General features: G+C 44.6%; 1 protein-coding gene across 7 annotated transcripts in view; it reads left to right on the plus strand.

The window, feature by feature from the left end:
- ptprda (protein tyrosine phosphatase receptor type Da) overlaps positions 1–24,791 on the plus strand; it is a 922,653-nt gene that overhangs the window by 318,640 nt on the left and 579,222 nt on the right. For all 7 annotated transcript variants that reach the window (XM_077229653.1, XM_077229654.1, XM_077229660.1 and 4 more), the window contains exons 4-5: positions 4,327–4,400; positions 14,335–14,418. The gene's annotated coding sequence lies outside the window, so the exon portion shown is untranslated. The remainder of the gene's footprint in view (positions 1–4,326; positions 4,401–14,334; positions 14,419–24,791) is intronic.

Here is a 24,791-nt window from a genome sequence, read left to right on the forward strand (position 1 = left end):
TGCACACAGTAAAAAAGGGTTATGCTATCCAATTCAGGTGTCGTCCACCAAAATTCAGAGGGGTTCTGCCCACAGTGGTGGGCGCCGAGCAGGCTCTGGTAATGGAACAAGAGGTGAAAGCGCTCCTTCAAAAGGAGGCTATAGAACGGGTTCCTCCTCCCAGTTTGGAGTCAGGTTTTTACAGCCGATATTTCATCGTTCCAAAGAAGGATGGGGGGTTGCGTCCAATTTTAGATCTGCGCCTGTTGAATCGCTCGGTAGGGAAGCTAAAATTCAAGATGCTCACTATCAAGCAGATCGTGTCACAAATCAGATCCGAGGACTGGTTTGTCACGATAGATCTGAAGGACGTGTACTTCCATATTTCCATCCTTCCACAACACAGGAAGTTCCTGAGGTTCGCCTTCGGGGGCGAGGCGTACCAGTACAAGGTTCTTCCATTTGGCCTAGCTTTATCTCCCCGCACTTTCACGAAATGCATGGATGCAGCTTTAGTGCCCCTGAGGTTTCAGGGCATTCGTATCCTCAATTACATCGACGATTGGTTGATTTTAGCTCAGACAGAGCAGATGGCGGTTCAGCATCGAGATGTCGTTCTCGCTCATATAAGAAAGTTGGGGTTGAGGCTGAACGCAAAGAAAAGTGTATTATCTCCTTCTCAGAAGACCACTTTTCTGGGCGTCGTTTGGGATTCGGTCTCGATGCGGGCGCGACTTTCTCCGACCCGCATCGCTTCGATTCTTTCAGCTATGAAACAAGTAAAGCTAGGCCAGCTACTCACTGTAAAACAGTTTCAGAGACTGTTGGGTCTGATGGCAGCAGCGTCCAACGTTATACCTTGCGGCCTGTTGTACATGAGACCACTGCAGTGGTGGCTCCGGACCAAGGGATTCTCCCCGAGGGGAAATCCCCTCCGCACGATCAAAGTCACGCGGCGCTGCCTTTGTGCTCCAGTCATGTGGAAAGAAACCTGGTTCCTATCCAAAGGGCCTGTGTTGGGGGCTCTTTGTCGTCGCGTAACGCTAACGACGGATGCTTCCCTCACAGGGTGGGGGGCGGTCAAGAGTGGTCGTCCAGCCCAAGGTCTGTGGCAGGACCATCATCTATCATGGCATATAAATTGTCTAGAGATGTTGGCGGTGTTCCAAGCTTTGAAACACTTCCTAGCAGACCTCAGAGGTCATCATGTGCTAGTTCAGTCAGACAACATGTCGGTGGTCTCGTATATAAATCATCAGGGGGGCCTGCGGTCGCGTCCACTTTACAAGTTGGCCCGTCAGATCCTCCTGTGGTCCCAGGGGAAGTTACGGTCTCTGAGAGCTATGTATCTTCCTGGTTATATGAATGTGGTAGCAGACTCCCTGTCGAGGCAGGGGCCGAGGCCGGGGGAATGGAGGCTACACCCCGAGGTGGTGGAGCTCCTTTGGTTGAGTTTCGGTCCCGCTGAGGTGGACCTATTCGCTTCCAAGGAGACAATGCACTGTCATCTGTGGTTCTCCATCAGTCAGCCAGCCCCTCTGGGGTTGGACGCTCTGGTACAGCCGTGGCCGAGGTCACGTCTGTATGCTTTTCCCCCGGTTACTCTGCTACCAGGAGTTCTGGAGAGGGTTCGCCGGGACGGGGTCAGCCTACTTCTAGTAGCCCCGTTCTGGCCAGCCCGAGTATGGTTCGCGGACCTAATATCTCTTCTGGACGGCTCTCCCTTGGAGATTCCGATCAGGAGGGATCTACTCTCTCAGGAGGGCGGTACGATATTTCACCCCCGCCCAGAGTTGTGGAAACTGTGGGCTTGGCCTCTGAGGGGGCCCAGCTCACAGAATCTGGTCTCTCAACTGAGGTTGTTGAGACCATCCTTCACTCCAGAGCTCCGTCCACGAAGAAGTTATATGCCCTGAAGTGGAAACTTTTCACTTCTTGGTGTGCAGAACACCGGCAGGACCCAGTTAACGGCACAGTGGGTGCAGTGCTGGAGTTTCTGCAGGATCGTTTCTCTGCAGGGTTATCCCCCTCCACACTAAAGGTGTATGTGGCGGCACTAGCTGCTTACCATGTCCCTTTCAGTGGAGTTTCTCTTGGGAGACACCCACTTATAACTCGCTTCCTTCGTGGCACTTTGAGGCTGAGGCCTGCAGTTCGTATGAGGGTGCCGACTTGGGATTTGGCCATTGTACTAGAGGGCCTTTCTTTGGCCCCCTTTGAACCTATTGAGGAAGTTTCTGAGAAATGTCTCACTTATAAAACTCTTTTTCTGCTTGCAATCTCCTCACTTAAGAGAATCGGAGATTTGCAGGCTCTGTCGGTTGCACCCTCGTGCCTGGAGTTTTCGCCTGGTATGGTTAAGGCTTTTCTATACCCTAGACCAGGTTATGTCCCTAAGGTCCCTACTAATGCTGTTAGACCTACAGTGCTGCAGGCTTTCTATCCTCCTCCTTTTGTGTCATCAGATCAGGAGAAACTTAACCTTCTCTGCCCGGTTAGGGCGTTAGACGCTTACGTCCACAGAGCTGCCCTGTGGAGGAAATTAGAACAGTTATTTGTGTGCTTTGGGCCACCCAGAAAAGGGTGTCCCGCGTCTAAACAGAAAATGAGCAAGTGGGTGGTTGAGGCCATCTCACTTGCTTATGAGTCGGCTGGTCAGCCTTCACCTTTGGCTGTACGAGCCCACTCTACTAGGAGTATGGCTGCTTCTAAGGCATTGTTGTCAGGAGTATCGCTAAGTGATGTTTGTGATGCGGCTGGGTGGTCCTCACCGCATACATTTGTTAAGTTCTATGAATTGGACTTAAGTTCCACTCCTGGGGCGCAGGTTCTCTCGTCCTCTATGCGCTAGTTCCCACATGACGGTCATTTGCTCCTATGGCGACGTGGGTATTGGCGTTCCCACAGCTTGACGCAGCTCGAGTTCCCTTGAAAGGGAACGTCTCGGTTACGTATGTAACCCTAGTTCCCTGATAGGGAACGAGACGCTGCATCGTTCTGCCATACTCCCAGCATGCCCGTTAGCGCTTCCTTCAGGCCGATCAGAAGCTGTCGCGCTTGTGTTTTGGGGGTGCTTTATAGTTTCCTGGTCGATGACGTCACCCGCCTATGACGTTCCGTCTCTCCATTGGACTGATTCCATCCATACGTGCTTCATGACGCACAACGCAGGGGCGTTCCCACAGCTTGACGCAGCGTCTCGTTCCCTATCAGGGAACTAGGGTTACATTCGTAACCGAGACGATTATTGCACTTCAACAAACGATAGTGTCGAAAACATTTACTAGAAAATCAAAGCCTAGTCTAACCAAGTTGTGTTCCAAATTTTAAGTTGTTATTGCAAAAATTGAGTCCACTAAAAGGTTTAAAGTGCCATTTCCATTATACAATGTCCAATTTTAAAGGAGCATTTTGAATTGAGTGTTAAAGCTTTGAATGATGCCTAATTTATGATGAAAAAGGCCGTAAAGAAGTGTGTTACCATGTTACTGTTACCGGAACACTGACAGTTAACAGGCTGAACTGTAAAAGCGATTATCTTACTAAAGTGATTAAAATCAAACCAATCGATTTTTGTGAGCGTGATATGTGTAATACATGTGTTTGTGCAGTCTCTGAAAATGTAAATACGGTACAGTCTGAAACTGCCGTAATTGACTCCTTATAACCGACCTACCAAAAACAGCGCACAGTTCTGAGGACATATTTTAACATTCAAATTAATTATAGTCAGTATCTTTATGAATAAATATGACCTGCCTAATTTTGTGGACAAAGGGTCTGTCTGGATCATGGAATGTATTTTGTGCATGCAATATTCATTTTGTGAATGCAATACCTGTAATACATATGCATTAATATAAATACAAAATGGAACATTTTATTTATTCAAACATTTTTTGAATAAAATATCCATTTTGTGATACAGACTGAACCTTTTGTCCACAAAATAAGGCGTTCTTTAAAAGAGATGTAAACTCAGAATGCAGAGAAAAAAAGTGAGATGTTTACTCAAAATTACGAGATAGAAACTGGGAATTGTGAGAAGTAAAATGAAAACTCAATGATACATTTTTTCCCTTTTTTAATTCCGTGGTGAAAATTGACTAACAACTTTAACCTCAGTGGATAATGTATCATAAGAGTTAACACACGTTTCTGGACCCTGTTTACACTCAAGCATTAAGTGCTGAACACTTGCCACTGGACCAGAACACATACAGGACCAAAGCTATGTCAAGGCATATAATAAAGTCAGCACAATATAAACAGAAATTTAAATTCATACAGATATACTGGAGAGCAAATATTGTGACTTCTAAAATATTACATGTTTTTGTCTTCCAGGTGAAATTCTGAGGAGTTTTATTCTTTCAATCCTCTGGCCAGAGACAGTTCAGATGACAAGGGTTTCATGAACGGTAAGACTGAAATACAAATGCATCTAAAACTGGAAATTGTGTACCACGGGCATAGCTTGGGGAAAATAAATATTTTCACCTCCAAAATAAATAGAAATTTACTACACTTTACATACTTAAACTGTAAACATAAGTTTATTCTTTTTTATTCTTAAAGTTATTCTTTGAATGTTCAAAATGTTCAGTTTTGAAAAAAATATAAATTTTTGTAAAATGAACATTCCATTTGATCATTCTTCAAACATTATGGGAACATTATTTTTTAATGTTCTCAACATTCTGAAAGAATTAGTAACATCTAAAGGGCCACTATTATGCTTTTTCGAATATTACCTTATATGCAGTTGTAGTAAAACTCAGCGTGGGTGTAGGAAGAAGAAGACAGGGAAAAACCACGCCCCCCTCGCCACATACCCCCACCGCCCGACTCAGGCCGGGGAGCCGTCCGGCGTCTAACCCCCCCCCCCCCCCCCCCCCACCTGTCTCCTGGAGTGGAAGTCAGCCACAGCCATCTGTGTGATCCGCGCGTTGGTATCCTTCATGCGGTGGAGCCACTGCAGGGGAGCGTGGTCCGAACAGAGGGTGAACTCCCGCCCCAGGAGGTAGTAGCGGAGGGTGAGAACAGCCCACCTGATGGCTAAACATTCTTTTTCGATGGTGCTGTACATCGTCTCTCTCTTAGAGAGCTTCCGACTGATGTACAGAACCGGCCGCTCTTCACCCTCCACCTCCTGGGACAGGACCGCGCCCAGCCCCCTGTCCGATGCGTCCGTCTGTAGGATGAAAGGGAGAGAGAAGTCAGGAGCATGTAAAAGCGGCCCGCCACACAGAGCAGCCTTTATCTGTGTGAAAGCCTGCTGACACTGCTCCGTCCACTGGACCGTATCTGGTGCTTCCTTTTTAGTTAGATCAGTCAGCGGGCTAGCGAGGTCCGAATAATTAGGTACAAACCTCCTGTAATATCCCGCTAGCCCCAGGAACTGTCTAACCTCCTTTTTGGTCTTAGGTCTCGGACAGGTCGCAACCGCTGCCGTCTTATCAATTTGGGGACGCACCTGTCCGTGACCCAAGTGGAAGCCCAGATACCTTACTTCCACACGCCCAATCGCACACTTCTTTGGGTTGGCCGTGAGCCCAGCCCTTCCCAGCGTCTTCAGGACAGCCCGCAAATGCTGCATATGACGCTGCCAATCGTTACTATAGATGATAATATCATCCAAGTAGGCAGCGGCATATGCAGCATGCGGCCGGAGAATTTTGTCCATCAGACGCTGAAAAGTCGCCGGAGCCCCGAACAAGCCGAAAGGAAGGGTGACAAATTGGTGTAATCCAAACGGCGTTGTGAAAGCTGACTTTTCTTTGGACATGGGAGACAAGGGGATCTGCCAATAACCCTTTGTTAAGTCCAGTGTCGAATAAAAACGAGCAGTACCCAGCCGATCAAGCAATTCGTCAACCCTCGGCATTGGATAAGCATCAAATTTAGACACCGCGTTCACCTTTCTATAGTCCACACAGAACCGGACCGAGCCGTTGGTTTTAGGAACTAAAACTATCCGGCTCGCCCAGTCACTGCTGGACTCTTCTATTACCCCCATATCCAGCATAGCCTCTAATTCGTTGTGAACTACCTTTTTTTTGTGTTCAGGTAAACGATACGGGCGGCAGCGCACCACCACCCCCGGATCCGTCTCAATGTGGTGCTGAATGAGGTCCGTTCGACCAGGCAGGAGAGAGAACACATCAGCAAATTCAGCTTGTAAATTTTTAATGTCAGTGAGCTGGGAGGGTGAGAGGTGATCTCCGCCAAGAGCCAGCGCGAGAGATTGTGGTTTTGTGTTCGCTTCTGGCCCGAGATCCTCCTCTCCCCTCACTACCGTCGCCAGCATCACTGACTCTGCCTCAACCCACTTTTTGAGGAGGTTGAGGTGATAAATTTGATGTGCCCCGCCCCTATCTGTTCGAACAACCCCATAGTTGAGATCGTTAACCCGCCGTGTGACCTCAAAAGGTCCTTGCCACTTTGCGAGTAATTTCGAGCTAGAAGTAGGGAGTAATACAAGCACCTTATCTCCCGGTGCAAGTTGACGAAGTCTAGCCCCCCTGTTGTACAGCTGACTCTGTCTGTCCTGGGCCTATAACAAATTCTCCATTGATAGCCGCCCCAAAGTGTGGAGTTTTCTTCTCAGGTCCAAGACATACTGAATTTCGTTCTTACTAGCGGATGGTCCGTCCTCCCAAGCCTCTCTAAGAACGTCCAACACCCCGCAGGGCTGACGCCCATAGAGAAGCTCGAAGGGGGAAAACCCCGTGGAGGCTTGGGGAACCTCGCGTACAGCGAACAAGAGGGGTTCTAGCCACTTATCCCAATTTTTGGCGTCTTCGTGACGCATGTTAAACGCATGTTTTAATGTCTCGTCCTGGGACTGCTCCAGGGGAAAATCATCGCGCTCTGTGAGGATAGTTCTCTCCAGAGTACTCTGTTCCCCTGCAGCAGGCACCAGAGGTCCCGGCTCAGCATCTCCCACCTGAACAACCGCTGTCTTTCCCTTGCTTTTCTTTTCCCAAGAGGCATCCGTACATAAAGACCCCAATAATTTACTAAAAGCAGGCCAATTCGTTCCCAGAATTAGTGGATGCCGGAGGTGCGGGTTAACTGCTACCTCTACGCTATGCTTTTGTCCCCTAAATTGAATTACCACAGGCATTATAGGATAACTTACCACCACCCCGTGCACACACCGCACCTTAACCATGCGGCTGTTATCCAATGCCCCAGGTTGAATCAGGCTTTGATGAATGGAGGTTTGGTTGCAGCCTGAATCCACCAAAGCCTGATAAGTACCGCCCTTGATACTCACTGGTATCTGATACAGGCCAGCTTGATCGGGGGCAGCCTGTGGCGCGTCGGGAACCCGGATCAGTGTCCCCACCTCCATCACCGGACACCGGTCGATAAAGTGTCCCGGGTCCCCGCAGCGCCAACAGGCCGGCCCAGGCCTCCCCGCCGCCCCAGAGGCGGGAAGCGGGTCAAGGGATTGGCGTGGAGAGCGTAGGGCTGCCGGAATCGGGGCGGAGTGGTCGCCGGACGCAGCCCCCCTGGGTGGGGCCCTGAATGCGGGGACAGGCTCCGCCGGAGCCCCCGTTTTCCACCTCGGCGCCGGCCGGGGCATCAGCCCCCCACGAGACCTGGGAAGGGGAACAGGTTTGGGGAGAGAAGGGGACGAGAGAGAGAGAGAGGGAGAGAGAGAGGCAGATGGAAGGGGCTCGCCGACCCCTGGGCACGCCCCCATGTGATCCTCCGCCAGGTGGATGGCCTGGTCCAGCGACGTCGGGCGGTGGCACTGGACCCACTGTGCGGTCTTCTTGGGCAGTTTGGAGATGAATTGTTCCAGTACCACCTTGTTGATAACGTCCTCGACGTCGCCTCCGTCGGCCATAAGCCATCTGCGGCAGGAGTCCCGGAGCTGTTGCGCCATGACGAAGGGTCGGCCGGACTCTTCCAGGCTCAGGGATCTGAACCGCTGGCGATGTTGTTCAGGGGTCCGGCCGACCCGCTGAAGAATGGCGCGCCTCAGGTCTTCATAGACCAGGAGATTCTGGACTGGCAGTTGGTGGGCGGCTATCTGCGACTCTCCCGATAGCAGTGGGATGAGTCGCATGGGCCAGTCCGCTCGGGGCCATCCCCGGGCCTCGGCCGACCTCTCAAAAAGGTCCAGGAATGCCTCCGGATCATCCTGGGGTCCCATCTTATTGAGAGGCAGGGGCGGGGCCGAGGCCGTAGCTGGATCGGGGACGGCCCAAATCTCCCGGTCGAGCCAGCTCCGGAACAGCTCGCGGTCTTCTTGCTGGCCTTGGAGAAGTATCTGGAACCGGTGGTCTTGCTCCTCCTTTACGGCCAGCAGGGCGTGGTGTTGTTCCCTGTGAAGACCCGCGAGCGTTTGGATGAGGTCCGCAAATGGCGTTCCTGGCGGGGTCTGGATGGCGGCGGCAGTCTTCTTCTTCCCGGGTTTCGGCACCAGTGTAGTAAAACTCAGCGTGGGTGTAGGAAGAAGAAGACAGGGTCGGCTGAATTTATTTAGAAATAAAAATAAAGAAAACAAAAGGTGCGCTCGTGCCCTTTCACCATAGTGAAACACTACAGAAATATAATAACAACTCTGCCCGCTGTACCAGCTCACGCTGTATGTCTCCAGCTCTCACAGTCTTGTCAGATGACCACTCTTTCCACTCAGTCCATTTGCCAGTGCGTGCTGCGGGTCGCGTGCGAGTCCCAGCTCTCTCTCCCCGCTCTCTCATTCCCGGCAGCTTATATGCGGTCTCCACGCCAATCACTGCAATCAGACACAGGTGTTCATCATCTGCACTTGACCTACTTACTCACCGCACAGCTCGCTGACTCGTCTCTCGCTACAGACTTCGCAAAACCTCGCCCCCCTCGCCACAGCAGTTAAATAGCTGTTTGTCAAAGTATAAGATCTGCAAAGTTATAAAGATCAAAGTGAACAACAAATAAAATTGATTCTGAAATGTTGAAAGTCATCAGCAATTCCAGTATCACTTCTGGTTACATACTGTACCTACATAACAATGTAAAAAAATTGCATAATGCCAGCCTATGGTCTTTATTAGCTGCCTGCGAATGAAGTTTATGTTGACCCACCCTCAAACACTGTAGTTGTAGCTGAGGCCTGAAAAAGTTTTGTTGGTGTTTTCGATATGTTGAGAAGATTCTGTTTTCCGCACTGCAATTCCCCACCCTGCATGCACTTCAAAAGGATGAGGACTCGCACTGGAATTGATACAGAAAAAACAACTCATCAACAGTCATTAGTATAACTGTGTAGCCTCTGGAGCTGAAATTCAGATATGGTAATAGGCTGTAAGTGGTAGGCAGACACATTGCGATGACATCACGTGAAGCACCCGAGCATATAAATCAGTGTTTCTTAACCCTGCTCCTGAAGGACCCCCAACACTGCACGTTTTCTTTGTCTCCCTTTGTCTACATGGGGATATATGTGATAATGAGCTGAAAGTTGAATCAGGTGTGTTTGATTAGGGAGACGAAGAAAAGGTGCAGTGCTGGGGGTCCTTCAGAAGCAGGGTTGAGAAGCACTGGTATAAATAGTGCACCTGCAAACACATCATCAGATTCAATGTGTCTAAAGGATCCTGTGCAGGTATGCGCGAAGCATGGCAATGCAACGCAGCATCTCGTTCCCTTCTTAGGGAACTGAAGTTGCATATGTAACCCTATGACTTTCCCTTTCGAGGGAACTCTATTTCACATCAGATGCTGACACTATGAGGACGTTAATACCCACTACGACATGCTGACCAATGCCTGCCTGTGTGCTAAAAAAGCTGTTACACAGTACGATCTTGTCGGCCCTAGGCATTGAAGGGCTCGACGGGCCCCAACCCGGAGCACCCTATGCATCACCAACCAAGCGGGCACCTCCTGTGACATTGCACTGCTGATCTCAACTAGCTCAGTGCTACAGGTGTTAATAGAACCCTTAAGCTCCATGCTCAACAGTTTTTGAAACGTGGACTCCTACACTAGACCAGTCCGGGCTCAGCTATTGAACAGCCCAAAGCCCCTAAGAGCAGAACTACTAGAGGTGACTATAGATATAGCCTCAGCTAAGTCCAAAACACCACATCCATCAACCTATTTTATTTATTTCTCAGGCAAGTTGAAATATGAAATTGCTGGCAGCAACTCTGTACATAATTCCCAGACATAAGCACAACAGATAACAGACACTGTTCTTATTGTAATCAAATCATATCCAATAGTCAAGCCCTGATCCAACATTCAAGTAGTCTGTTAGGATGGGGCTAATTCGTACAAAAGGAGCCCCTCAGATGTTTCTAGCTTTGCCTAATTATCCCGCTAAAGGACCTGCCACCACATATGATTTGCCAACCAGGCTAGATGTTATCTGGCATGGCTTGGAGGGCAGAACGGGAGGCTTCAAAGCTGAAGATGTCCCCGGGGAGAGATAGATAGCCAAATAATTTTTATCCCGAGGCATTCGTTCATAACGCCGCTCACACATCCCCTCTATATTCACATAACTTGTATTCAAAGGGAATATACTGTATAACAAAGTATGGATGATGTACAACTCAATGTGCAGGTCCGGGAGAAATGGAAGGCTCACTGGAGTTGGAGACTTATGACCCAGCCGATATCTCTCATCTAATCGACCATGGGTGACTTTGCGCCGGTGCCGGTGCCGGACCATTCAAGCCCGAGTCGGGCCGTGGTGCAAGTCAAAAGCTCCAATAGCTCATCTTATGTGTGGAACTTTCAGACTTGGCTGTGCTTTTTGAAACTGACTCTACTTCTAGTTCTTCTGAACCAGAAACGAGCAAACTGCTTTCATCTAACCTGGAAGCGGACGTTACGTGAGCTTCCGGGCCAGCACGATCCACAGGATTGCAGTCACTGCGCTACCTCAGCAGATGCAGGACCGGAACCACAGGGCTCAGAGACTTGACTCCCCTCACTCATAAAGAGAGCCAAGCGGGAGCAGAGCTTTCTCACAGAGAATGTATTACGGTGAGCTCATCCAGAGCCCTCAAGTGCCGAATGCACGTGTTCTGCCCGTAAGCAAAAAACAGAACTCCTGTCCATCTTCAGCAGTAATAAAACATGGACACAGGGTAACACATCTCTTGAACTGTTTGTTCACCATATAACTTGACACAAGACGAACTGCTTTTTCCTGCCTGTAATGAACTAACTCCTGGCACAAGACACAAGAGTTCACTGCCACAATCACACTGCTTTGTTACACAGCACACACACACATGCAGGTTCCTGAAGACAAAGAAGCTGATGATGCAATCAATCAAAGCATCAAATGATGAAGCAATTAAAATGTGACACGTGGGCTGCGTTTGAGTCCAATTTTTTATGCCCTTCCCTCGCTAACTTCCTTCTGTCTCATTCACTTGAATGTACAGCATTGTTTACGTTGCAGGAGTGCCCACTACTGGTTGAAACTTTGCTGCGTTTAAATGGAACACCCTAAGTCACTAAGAACACCCTTGATCACTTGAATTATTTCCATTATTTTCCCTTATGAATTTGTTTTATGGACCAATAGGCTTAGGCCAACATTTTTAGAGTGTAATCAACAGATGTGATTTATATTAGGTCATTTTAAATGTGAAGATGCCTCACCCTGTGAGAGATATCGTGCCAGCATCTCTTCAACAGGGGGCATCCTCACATATCCCCGCTCGTGTAATTCCTCCACATCAGCTTAGTTTGAAGGCTAGAATTTATAAACTCGAGCTGAACATGGTTTCTTCCATGACTTCTCCAGTTGGGCATGGAGCTCTGGAAGAAACGGAAGACTTATGGGTAGAGACAATTATTGTCTGACAGGAACCGTTTGTCGAATCTGCCCCAAGCAACTTCCTGTTTCTAGTGCCCCCATGCCAGTTGTTGCTGATTTGTCTGTTCCACACCCACAATGTGAATCTCCCATTCCACCACATCCCAAATGTGCTCTATTGGATTGAGATCTGGTAGTGGTGGAGGCCATTTGAGTATAGTGAACTCATTGTCTTGTTCAATAAACCAGCTTGAGATGATTTGAGCTTGTTTATCCTGCTGGAATTAGACATCAGAAGATGGGTACACTGTGGTCATAAAAGGATATACATGCCATTGATACAAGGCTAAATTAATTGACCAAATGTTGACCCTCCCATCTGAATGTCGCAGCAGATCATAGAGATTTATCTGACCAGGCACCATTTTTCCAATCTTCTATTGTCCAATTTTTGTAAACCCATGCAAATTTTAGCCTCAGTTTTCTGTTTTCAGCTGGCTGAAGTGGCATCCCGTTTGGTTTACACTGTTGTGACACCCTGTGTGGTCTTCACTTTTATTAATATTACACTTAAGCAAAATAAAGTAATAAAGTCCAGACAATTTGTCTCAGTTATGTGATGTGATGTCTTATACCAAGGATCAGCAAGTAAAATTGCTATTAGATGGCGGGCCAGAACATAGTCAAAGGATAATTTAGGAAATTAATTGGTGAAAAATGCAACTAGAAATGCCTGTGACAAACTGTTACAGTGTCTTTTATAACTGGTAGTAAGCTGTTACTCTTTGTTAAATCCTGTAGTATGACAGTCATTAACAAAAAGCCACATTTGTGTGGTGGTGTCTAGGTTTTACACTGGATAAATTAATAAAGCAGTAGTGACACGTAACCTGGCAAGTATCTTCATTCACCAACTTGCAACACAGACTGCCTTGCTAAAACACACATGTTGGAGATGCAGAATGGATAAAAATAGCTAAAAAAATAAAAGAGGACTTAAATAAGCCCATTAATGGCATGTTTGAGTCATGCTCTTAACAAACTATGTTTTATTTCTTCTTTCCATATTGTGAATAATAAATGTGTATCATTTTAATTTGCTTGTTAAACAATGGAGCCTAACTTATTGTAATAATTATTTGACGTAGCCTACTTTTACACTCATAATTATTCCTTGGCATCCTCACATACTAAACTGCATTTTTTTTGTATTGTTTGCATGCTGGAGGTACGCTATCACGTCGTGTGTAGAGTGATGTTAACATTTAAGCTAGCTGGTGAGAGAAAATAGCACTACCAAAGAGTCTAAAGAGGAAAGTTAACAGCGAAAATAAGGCATACAAAGAAGAATGGAAAGACAACTATGCATTCATCCTACCTAGTTTTGTGAATGCAAAGCAGATGTGTCTTATCTGCAATGAAGCGATCCACAGACTCTTTTGAAAGTCTTTCAGAAGTTTTCAAATTAAAAACTCTCAATTAATCTCAAAATAAAACATTGCTGCAAAAAATCTCTTACTTTTATTTGGAAAATCACTAAAGACGATGTGATTTTGAGTAACTGTTGCTGTCATGACAGAGCTATTTCAGAACCAGCCACTATCAAAATAATCTGGCCGCGGGCGTGGTTTATTACAGATATTCAGTGCCGGCGGTATGGGGAGGCATTGGGGGGCAATGCCCCCCCAAGTGTCTTTTATGCCCCCTCAAATTGAATTATGATATAATTTACAAAATAATATCAGTTTAATTTAATTCACATTTCAGTGAGAAATAATAAAAATATATGTCTACAAACTGCTCATTAGGTGAAAATATAATAAAGATAGATAGAAGGAGATAGAACTAATTAGTGAAATCAGCTGGCTGAGTTAAAGGGTGGAATAAACATATGGCAGTACTTTTACTTTCTGACCCCTGGAATTGACACCTCTGTGCTTTTTTAATAGTAGGCTACTGTAAACGCTTATGTTAGAGCAAAGCAGAATAAAGATGTGTAGCTTTTTTCTCTCTTCAGCCAGTTAAACTACTATCCTGTCAGTGAGAGACTGTTTGAATGTTCGTTAGCTTTGTTTATAATAAAGCTGTGGTCAGAGTTCGTCTTGCAATTTTTTTGTATAGGCCTATTTAACCCTTATTTAATCAAATTTCTTAAGAGTTGCACGTCTTGCAACAATGTGTAATGGTTTATGTGTTTATTGTATGGGTTGCATCACTTCATGGTAATAGCTAACAGAAAAGGCAGTAGCAATAATAAATATAGGATATCTGATATCCAAAAAAAGTCCCCATACCTAGTGCCGACCCATTGAAAATAAATGCCCCCCTGCTGAGCGCAGTCTGAAGCCGGCTCTGCAGATATTATTGCTGGCGGCGCAGTTTTGGCCAGCAGGCCACCTGTTGCCGACCCCTGTTGTATACTGTATGTGTTTCAATGTACATTTGAATCGAATGGATGATGATGGAAAGAATGGAGAAATTAACAGATAAATTACTGTAAAGAGATGAAACAAAGAGCATCTAGATCTGATATATGGACAACGTGTGTCTATTCTAACCTGTCTGTTTGTCTGCAGGTGTGGTCTGGCTCGGGGCGTGTCGAGTATCTTTGGTTCAGTGATCCAGATGGAACCTGCTTGAAACTGCAGGTGGCAGCAAGTGTAAGTCCACCAACTCTCCTAACCTTAACACAAACACACTCATTCACGTCTGACACACAAATGAGAAAAAAATCTGCTAAAACTTGCAATAAAGCATAATTTCACTTTTTAATTATAAGTTTATAATCAAGATCAAATATTCTTCTCTTGGGAGTGAGAAGAGCCTCTTGTGTATTCGAGTGTTGTTTCGGTAAATGTGGTAATGACACTGAATTAAACTTAAAGATATAGAGTGATTTCAGAGGGTTGAGAGTCAGTTTGATGCTCCCCGATGCTGTTTCATGTTCACACCTGCTGTTACAGGCATCGTTTCATAAATGATGGATGAACACAATGATTCAACATGCATGGCAACATTAGACCTTATCAGAATTAAAATAATCATCTGTTTTAATTCACCTCCAGTATCAACAGATAACTGCAGTGTTTATATTTTTTATCCATGCACATTATTACAGCAAAAAAGTAATGATGCTATAATGTTAGCATACTCACAAAGTGAGTTAATAATTCAGCACTCACCATAAACATGTCAATCACATTGTTATTTTAGTATTATTTATACACTTTTAAAGCATTTATAAATATTTAATATTTAGAATTTTTAATTTTTATAATTTCTGTATAGCTTTAATTAATTTTTATTTTCTTATTTGTGTTATTTTATTACTTCAACTTACACTTTTTTATTTTCTGTTAGTTTCAGTTTCAGTCTTTTTCATTTTATTTAGCACTCTGAGGAGTTTCTATAACTTCTTAGCTCTAAATTTCTTTTTGGATCATGTTGTTTAAAATAATCCAAAAAGGATGAAAATATTATTTTATTGTGTTTATTTTCTACAAATAAAATTATGCTATGACTTAGCCGTAGCATTACAAAAGAGTCAAGTGTTTAATCTAAAAATGTCTAAAATGTTTTCCACCACAGAATGAAACAAACAAAATGAATACTCTGAGATGTGCTGCAAATGTGATTCTCTTGTTATAATGTACATACAGCAGCCTCAAAAATTATTTTAATGTGCAAGTCACACTTAAAATATGTAAGTGTGTATGTATTACATTGCGGAAATTAAGCCAAGTGGCATTTATTTGAAAGATAAACAGCACAAGAACATAATTCAAAGTATTTTACAAAATACAATTGGTTAGGCTTCAAAATTATATAGGAATAGTTACGACCAGAAATAACATTATGACCACTGACAGGTGAAGTGAATAAGACTGATTATCTCTTCATCACAGCACCTGTTGGGTGGGATATATTAGGCAGCAAGTGAACATTTTGTCCTCAAAGTTGATGTGGTAGAAGCAGGAAAAATGTAGCATAGAACTCTAGACGCACCCTAGCGGCAGCAAAAATTATTTTGCAGCCAGTGTTGTCTAGCAACTCTCCGTTGACTTTAGAGCTGGAATAATCAAAAACTGGTCAGGCCAATCAGATCGTGTATAGAGTCGGCGGGTGGGCTTAACATAATGATGACAGAGTTGCGACGGTTCACTGCTACTTGAAAACAAAGAATGGCTGCTGCTGCTGGCGATCAGCGGCCTTTCGCTTCGGCTTAGGCCGCGACTCTGGAGGATTTGAAGTTAAACTTTTCTTTGAAACAAGAACAAAGAAGCTCTGACTCTGTCGCTCTGACTATGTCACCTTCTTCGTTGCTCTGGTTGGTTGTAGCGCTATCCTATTGTGTGCAGAGGGAATTTGAAAGACAACCATTTATCCCGCCCCTCGGATTGAGGCATGCTAATGGAGAGTTTCCAGACCTAACATATTGATGTAGCTCTGGTATGCCAGGCTAGGAAAAATGGGCAAGCATAAGGATTTGAGCGAGTTCGACAAGGGTCAAATTGTGATGGCTAGACGACTGGGTCAGAGCATCTCCAAAACTGCAGCTCTACTGGGGTGTTCCCGCTCTGCAGTGGTCAGTATCTATCAAAAGTGGTCCAAGGAAGGAACAGTGGTGAACTGGCGACAGGGTCATGGGCAGCCAAGGCTCATTGATGTACGTTGGGGAGCGAAGGCCGTGTGGACTTAAAGGATTTGCTGCGAATATCTTGGTGCCAGATACCACAGGACACCTTCAGGAATCTAGTGGAGTCCATGTTTCGATGGGTCAGGGCTGTTTTGGCAGTGTAAGGAACCTAACTATATGAAATATTAATAATCAATAATAACTTGTTATGATTAATTATGAATATATGGGTCAGTTAATTGGATGTACTTGACATGGCTAAATTAATATTACAATCAATTAATCAGTTCGACCAATGAACTCTTTTGATTATTAATTTATTCTAAGAAAAGGGTATCTTCCCTGGCCACAGAAGAATAATTATTTCTTAGCATGTACAGCGTTTTGAGCATGTAGCAAGAACAAATCGTAAAGGGACTTCGTATTGCAAGCGAATCAGAACCAAATACATAAAGTGCATAAGTTGTATTAACTAAATCATAAACATAAATAAACTAAACACAAATATATACAGAAATACAGAAATAGGTTAGTGATAGGATTAAATTGGAAACCGGAAAAAGGGACTATGAGAAGAACCATCAGAATTTCATTTTCACATTTCATTGAATTGAATACTTGCATTTGTGGTGGGAACAATTCTTGAAGTTGTTGAAAATTGAAGTCGTTGATGGTTCCGGCAGTGTCAAGTGGAAGTTGGTTGAGAGTTCTCTTTCTCCAGGAACGCATGGCTGGTTTGTTCAAGGCCTGAGGCCCTTTTGGGGCCACACCGAGCACCCAGGAGAAGTGAGGAAGTCGGAAGAGTGGGTGATTGGAGTTGTTGTTGGTTCGAGTCTTTGTTCCAAAACTCCTGAGATTGTCCTTGGTTCTTTGTGAGAGAGTCTTTTCTCTCCTGCCTAAGCCCATATCTGGTTGGATTGAGGCCTGCTGGGCCCTGGGGCCCCCGTGGAGGGGGAGGGGGTTCCCCAGTATCACCAGAACAGTGTTGCGGCTGGATGAAAGAACTAAGAGAGGGAGGTCACATGTGGACTGTCACTAATAAAGGCTGGACTGGATCCACCCCCAAGGGTTGAACTCGACCAATAAGAATGGTGACATTTCTGAGAGGGAAAATGGCTCTTAGTTGATTTACGAGTCTTTGTCCGAAGCGTGGTTATACCTTCATTAATGCTCAGATAGCTATAAAACATCCACACTGCATTCTAGAAGAAGGTGATGTAGATCAAAGTGTGAGTCATTAAATGAGGATTATTAGGTAGGAGGCATGATACAGGTGAGGTTACATTGATCGTTAGTTGGTGGTATATCAGGGTACATACCATACATAATAGTCACACAGTCCCATAATAGTCACAATAGTCATCACAGTTTTATGCATGTTCATTTATAGATCAGTTAGTCTATGATTAATGCAGCAAAGTCTGTTTTAAAGAGGGTTTCTGTGTTCCCATTGTAACTCTCTCTTGTGCATGTGGCCACATTCCTCGGAGGTCGTAAAATCTCCTTATCATGCCCTGTAACATGACACTGTTTCTGACCTTGTGTTCGTTCATTTGGGCTGTTAGTTTTGGAGTTTCATAAACCTTTGTATATAATGAATAATTAGTGTGTGTCTGAGTGGTCCATACCCTACAAGATCCCCCCTTTCGATCGTTGTTGTCCCATCTCAAGGACAACCACGAGCGAAGTTGGAAGTGCAGAGAGATCAGACACACACTTGTCATAGAAGGCTGAAAGGCCATGGTGGCCTCTGGTGGCTCGTGTCTTCTGGAGCGGTGGTCGTTCCATGGCTGGTGATGTGGAAAGTAGCCAAGTCCAGGTCTCTGCAGCAGGTGTTGGGGCATTCTGAAGTTCATTAGTTTTGGGGCAGGTGTTTCCTTGTGGTTGCAGGAAGTGGTTAGGTCTCTATGTAGCATAGAGAGGTTTTCAAGCTGACCTGGTGCTGGTAGCAGGAGGTCAGAAGGTGGTTGTTAGCCTCTCAGTCACGAGAAGTCTGAAGGATTGAAGTGTTGTTCTGTCCTTATTGTGGTGCCGACGCAAGCTTGCCTAAGCTGGGGTGGGCAAGGAGTCGGAAGCTTGTACTTTACAGGACTCCTCGTGTGAGTCCTGTGCAGGGAGCTATTTTGCATGTGTCAGCAGCTCCTGTAACTCTGAGGCAGGTGCGTCCAACTGTCCTTGTGGAGCCTCAGATTGACACCTGTGTGAAGGGTGTGGAAGAGGATGCTGTTGTTGACAGCCGTTGGTCCTCCTGTGGTATTTGCAGGTTGAGGGTACTGTCCTCCATGGCTTCTCGAAGGGGCTTGGCTGGTACCTGGGTTGTTGCCATGGTGACAGTTCTATGCTGGTCCTGGGCATGCTCAGTCCAGCTGCATTGAATCTGGTTCGAACCTCAGTCTCTAGTTGGTCTGTAAGGTTTTGGGCACAGGTCCGCTCCTTGTGGGACGCTGTGATCTGTTATGTGAGGTTGTTTACCTTCTGTTTCATACCCATAAGGTGGGGTAAGGAGGTGATAATCTTGATCAGCCAAGTGTGGCTGTAACTCTGGCTTGGGTCATGGGTCATTGGTCCTCTTCTCTCATGGTGCAATTAAGTTTGTCTCTGGTGCTGTAGGATGTCAGCAGTCATGGTGGAACAGTGTTCCTCGCGATGGCTTGTCGGTCCTTTCGGTTTCCTGTCTGGTTATGTTCAGGTTAAACCGAGCATCTCCGACACTTAGGCACACTTGTGGTGAGAGACTAATGCATGACCCTAAAGAGTTCAGAGCTAAGGTTTAAAGGGTTAGCTAGGTACGTAGCGTAAAGCTAGGTGTTTTGTGTGTAGCTAGCTAGTGAAGTGTGTCTTGCATCCTTATTATCTTAGTTGTGGATGTCAGGAGGCTAAGACTTGTGTGGTTCCAAGAGTATTTCCTGGAAAGGGCATAGCCGCGATGAAATAAATGAATTAAGATGGTTCTTATGACTAAATTATTTATCTGGACTTAACTGGTGGTTCACGACGGCTTGACGAAGAGAAGGATAGGAGGAAAAAGGACAGCTTACTTGTTCAGATTATGCTTATTATCAATCCTCAGGACTATAGTTATGCCCTAGTAATCGTTGAGATTGCTTGTGTTGCGGGGTCATAAAAATTAGTGTACTTGTTGAAAATAAACAAAATTACAAATAAAGGTGTCTCTGGTTCCTTTCTAGGCCCTATGGGAAATGGAACTGCATTAGAAAACAAAAGGGGAAATGTAAGTAACGAATATAGATGAAAGAATAGACAAGTGAATAGCTGACTGCTATTATTATCAAAATAAAATAAAATAAAATAAAAAGGACTTAAATAAGTGATCAAAACAGCAGAAATGATATGGAATTGGGAGTAATCAATAGCACTTGTGACTAACCTTTAGATTTGCTTGGACCAACACCCAATAGTGGTTCACAGCTGCTGCGTGTTTCAGACCACACCGTGTGTGTCCTTCCAAAGGTTTAGTCCAGGGGTTTTCAAACTTTTTGTGTGTGTGGACCACTATTTGTAATCAAGAATTTTCACGGACCACCTCATAATACACATAATAAAATATATCTACACACAGTCCTTCCTGAATTAATCCGCACCTCTAAATAGGCTTACTAACATTAAAACTATAACTGGTCATCACATCAGTACAACAGCTTGTTAAAAGAAAGTTTACTGCACACAACGGCTGCCACAGATTTAATTTATTTATTTACTCAAGCGCCCGAGGGCATAATCAGGTTCATTTCAGGGATGCAAACATGTATGGTCAAAAAAGAGAGAGGTAATCGAAGCCCTCGCCCCGCGGCAAATATCCAGATACTTACATTGCCGCCAACCCCTGCCATCCCTCACATATTTCAGCCTTTAAATCATTTTTCACAAAAAAAGGTTTTATAAAAAGATAAGCCTCACATATTTCAGCCTTTAAATCATTTTTATAAAAAGAATGAGTCAAAAAACATGACATTTACATCGATGCACATTAGCTTATCTTTTATTATTAGCTAATAGTAAAATTCGGTCCGATTTTCCCGTGCGTCTGTCGTTGCTATGCGCGATCTCCACAACTTAGTTGTGCTTAGTAGCTAATAGATTTCCACCACCGAAAAAGCTTGCTGTAGCTCTGCTACAAGATTAATTTACGGAGAAGAGAAAAACACCCGTAGTGTTTGGGTGCACTTGCATTCTTACATTCTTCATTGACTGAGCTTTCAATGTTTACGGAAAGGATGAAGCTGATTTGTTTGTTTTGGTCACATGAACTGCGGTGCGTTTGCGGCATTATGAATCTCGCTGGGCAAGCATAAGATCTCGCTGCGCCGCGCGCCTACATGAAATAATGAACTTGAGAGCGCAAAAGACACGATATGTGAACGGCCCCTTGACGAGCTACCTCCAATCGAGCGACGTGTTGGAGACCCCAGTAAAAGATACGCAGCAAGAAGAAACACTAGCGTTTCACGCTTGCGCGCATACTGCTGTTTTGGCGTGCAGTATTCTGATTTGCTTATTTCCTATTTACTTGTTTGGTGGAGGCAATCCAGAATTACTGTTGGTGAAATTATAATCAGACAAATATTTTATATAATGGCAAAATATTTGCCTCTGCCGCTTTCCTCTTCAGAGAACCTGTTGCTATCCACCGATCCATGTTGTGGTTCTAACGGCACTGAACTTGAACGTCACGGCCGAGCACCACTAGCCTATTTTAGTAATCCCACAATAACCTGACAATTTAATTTAAATTTTATATCAATATAGGCCTACATATTCTTTTTACTTTTTTTTTTATTTTTTATGGGGATTCCCGGTAAAATGAAGGTAAAAAATATTATTTTACATTTTATTTTGCCTTTCCACGGACCACCTGCAGTACCCTCACGGACCACAGTTTGGGAACCACTGGTTTAGTCAACATGCTGATGAAAATTCTCATTACTATAACAATTCTTCTCTAGCAACACAGTTATATGTAACTCTATTTAGGTTTAATTAGCAGGGTAACTGCAAATTTAGCCGACAGCGCTCAGCAAGGACTATGCCTAAACTAGTGAAGGTGAAATTCAGCTGAGAAGAACTGAAAGTAAGGAAAGAGAAAGTAAAAAAAAAAAAATTAGATACCTTAAATGGTGTTAAAGGAAAAGTATTTTAGAATACTTTGCACTGTATTCACAAAAAGTGTAATTAAAGGCTTCAAGTACATTATGCTAACCGCTAACTGTAGAAGTTAGTATGTAGCTTAGCCTAAGCTGGATGGATGCTAGGTTAAGTTAGCTTAGCCACCTAGGCTGGTTTGTTTACAAAATTACGTCACGAGTTAGCATTTCCTGTGACAAGTCGTTGTCATGGGAACCAGTGCATGTCAGAACAATTCAACAGTCCATAAAGAATGTCTGCTCATTTTAAATGAGTTATGCATGTTTAAACGCGTTAAAAGGGGGCGCCTATATTTAAGTCTTTCCCAGAACTTGATGTTACATTCAGTAAAATGCAAATGTGGTTTGGCATTTTCAAATTTCATGGAACTCTTCTCTTTACTTTACACAACTTATTCTATTTTTTTACAGAGTAAGGAAATACTCATAGAAACTAATGTGCAGCAGTGTATATTTCAACCAGCGGGTGGCACAATGTCTGTATGTTTCAAAAAGCAGTGCATAGTCTGTTGGCAAGTGAGGCTTACACCTGCATTCAAGATTTTCTTTAAATCAGTAAAATTCTAATTTTACTAATGCAAATTCTTGCTTTTTGAGCACACATTTTCATCTACTTTAAAAGTTTTATGTCCTATGCTGACTAGGAACATTGTAGCAGAGTCTTGCATTGTGGTCATGCCGTGTGTCTTCTGGGTTTTGAAGTTCAGAGTCAAAAGATTCTTGAAGCTGGTGTCTTCCTCCGTCACAGGTTCGTCGTACGCTCCGAGGTAGCTTGCTTGATGTCTGTGGTAGTAGCACAGGGACTTTCAGGGTTACCCTGGTTGGTGTCTGGGACAACGCATTCAGTCTGCATTCAGACTCTGAGTCTGAGAATCCTGTTATGATGGCTTGTTCCAGCTGCTGGTAGTGTCACCGCCAAAGCCAGGAAGTGTCACCACCCTGGGCAGGATGTGGTTCAGAGCAGATAGAGTCTGTCTTGGTGTGTCACACCGGTCGAAGGCTGCAGGTGAAAACCAATTTCTCGGTTGGCAGGGACGTCGTGGTCTCCTGCGAGCTCTGACGTCAATTCAGGGATGTTTCTGACCATTCGCTCGAGATCTTTGAGTGTCACTTCATGTGTCGTTTCAGGGTTTTTCTGAATTAATCATTTTCCTCCTGCGGCTGCAGGGGCTCTTGGCTTAACACTGACTGGTGAAGTGTCAAGCCGAGGGCTTTGGCTCCTCCCCCCCCCTTTGTGCAGGGCTGGGGAAGCTTATGCTGCTGATGTGAAGTTCAGCAGGGTACATCTTTCTTGTGGGGTCCATTTGCAGTTGGTTGGACTGTTGCAGTTCTCTTTGGACCAAATGGAGTTCGTCCATAATGTTACAGCATCGCTAAGTCAGTGTTCGGACTTCAGCTGCACGTTGATGGCTTTAGCGTCTCTCTCTTTGAGTTCAACCAGTTCCTCTCTCGTCTGTTGGCAGGTGCTCAGCAGCTGTCAGAGCCGCTTGAAAACTGGTGATCTCTTTCAGATGCTCCACGCTGTCAGGGTCTTTGCATCTGTCCTGTGCCTACTCCCGTTGAGCAGGGTTCGTTCTCTGTGGAGTCCTGTGGCTGGCAGCGTTAGTTCATTTACCTCCTGTTTGAGGCCTGCAGGAGCATGGCCAAGGAGAAGATGATGCTGGTCAGCTCTTTGTGGCTCAGGCTGGGTGTCAGACGTCTGCTTTCATTGTTGCCTAACTGTTCCTTCCTCTGCCGTGGCAGGTCGTTGCTTGCTTCAGGCTGGAGGATGTCCATGACACTGCTCTGCCGGGTCTTCAGGTGGTCCTGGTGGCAGGGCCGAGTGTCTGAGGCCTACTGGCACACTTGTGGGAACACGCGAGGGAAATGGCAAAGGCAGATGCAAGTTTCTACAGAGGTGGTAAGCTATCTGTGTGGGAGAATGTCTATGTGGAGCAGCTAAAATTTAGTGTTGGTGAGCACACACAACAAAAAAAAAGTTTTGAGTATCTTAGTTGACGTGCTTTAAGCAGCATCAACTGATGACTGGGCTCTTACATGTCATAACCTATTACTTAAACATGCTGATGGTTCTTCTCACATGTTGTGCTATGAGAGTAACAGATAGAGCAAAACCAAAATAAAACAATAGGATGAAACCAGAAAAGAAGAGGAAGAAAGGAGTCTTTTACCCATTTAGGTTTAGCTAGGAGACATAGGTAAACAGGAGTCACTTCTGGGTTATGCTGCTGTTAGACTAAGCTAACAGGGACACATCAAATGAGAACTGTTTCCAGTTCTGTCTGGGGCCTACTGTGCTTTTGTGTTTAGCAAACACTCTTCATGTACTTAGCTTGGTGCTAAGGAGTGAGGATGGGTAAAACACAGACAGGAAGTAGGATATTAATGACCTGTGTGACTCGCTATGGAAACAACAGTCGCTAGATATTGTAATCCTATAGAGAGAGAGAAGATGAGGATAGTGACTAGTGATCTAAAATAAGGTAAAGGTAAAGTTAGAACGTCCTTATAGCTCTAAGAAAACTAAAAGGAAAGGGAAGCGTATCAAGTAATTTAATTAAATTTCAAATTTAGTTACATTTTTTTAGCTGAATATAAGAATTCAGGCTGAAACAAAAGTAAATAAATAAATTGAAATAAAATCAAAAAAAAAATAATACTAATGCAAACATTGAGTGTTCTCATAGCTCTGGTAACTAGAGGGGAACTTGACTAAGCAAATTGATTTAATTAAATTCTCAATTTAATTAAATTCCACTTTACTGAATAGGAATATTCAGGCTCAACAGGTGTAAATACGACAACAACAACACAGATCGGCCGGAGCAGCGGACGAGCTGTGCTGACAGTTTGCACTGAGTCTCTCACTTTGACACGACATTGCGTGTGTGTGACTCTTTTTAACAAATCAAAACAGCACCGTTCTTTCACAGACAATGGCAAATTACTAGTTAGCTGGGCTAGAATTTATACCACTAATCCGACGTGATTGTTTCATATGAGCGCTTCAGCGGTTTAATATGAATACAATGACATAACGAATAATAAGGCTTTAATCGGTGATTGAGGAACATAGCTCAGATCACATTCAAAAATGCTGAAAATGGAGATTTCTTCGTCCATATCAGGTCATTTTTTTCTGGTACCATTTATATGCGCGGCTAATCTGAGATTTCTTAGTCAGAGAAGGCTTATGCTCGATTTATATCTGAAATTAGGTTATATCTCTAATATC

This window comes from Siphateles boraxobius, unplaced genomic scaffold (assembly GCF_051911475.1).
Source record: "Siphateles boraxobius isolate OS27281-9 unplaced genomic scaffold, OSU_SipBor_1 130, whole genome shotgun sequence".
Taxonomy (NCBI): Eukaryota; Metazoa; Chordata; class Actinopteri; order Cypriniformes; family Leuciscidae; genus Siphateles; species Siphateles boraxobius.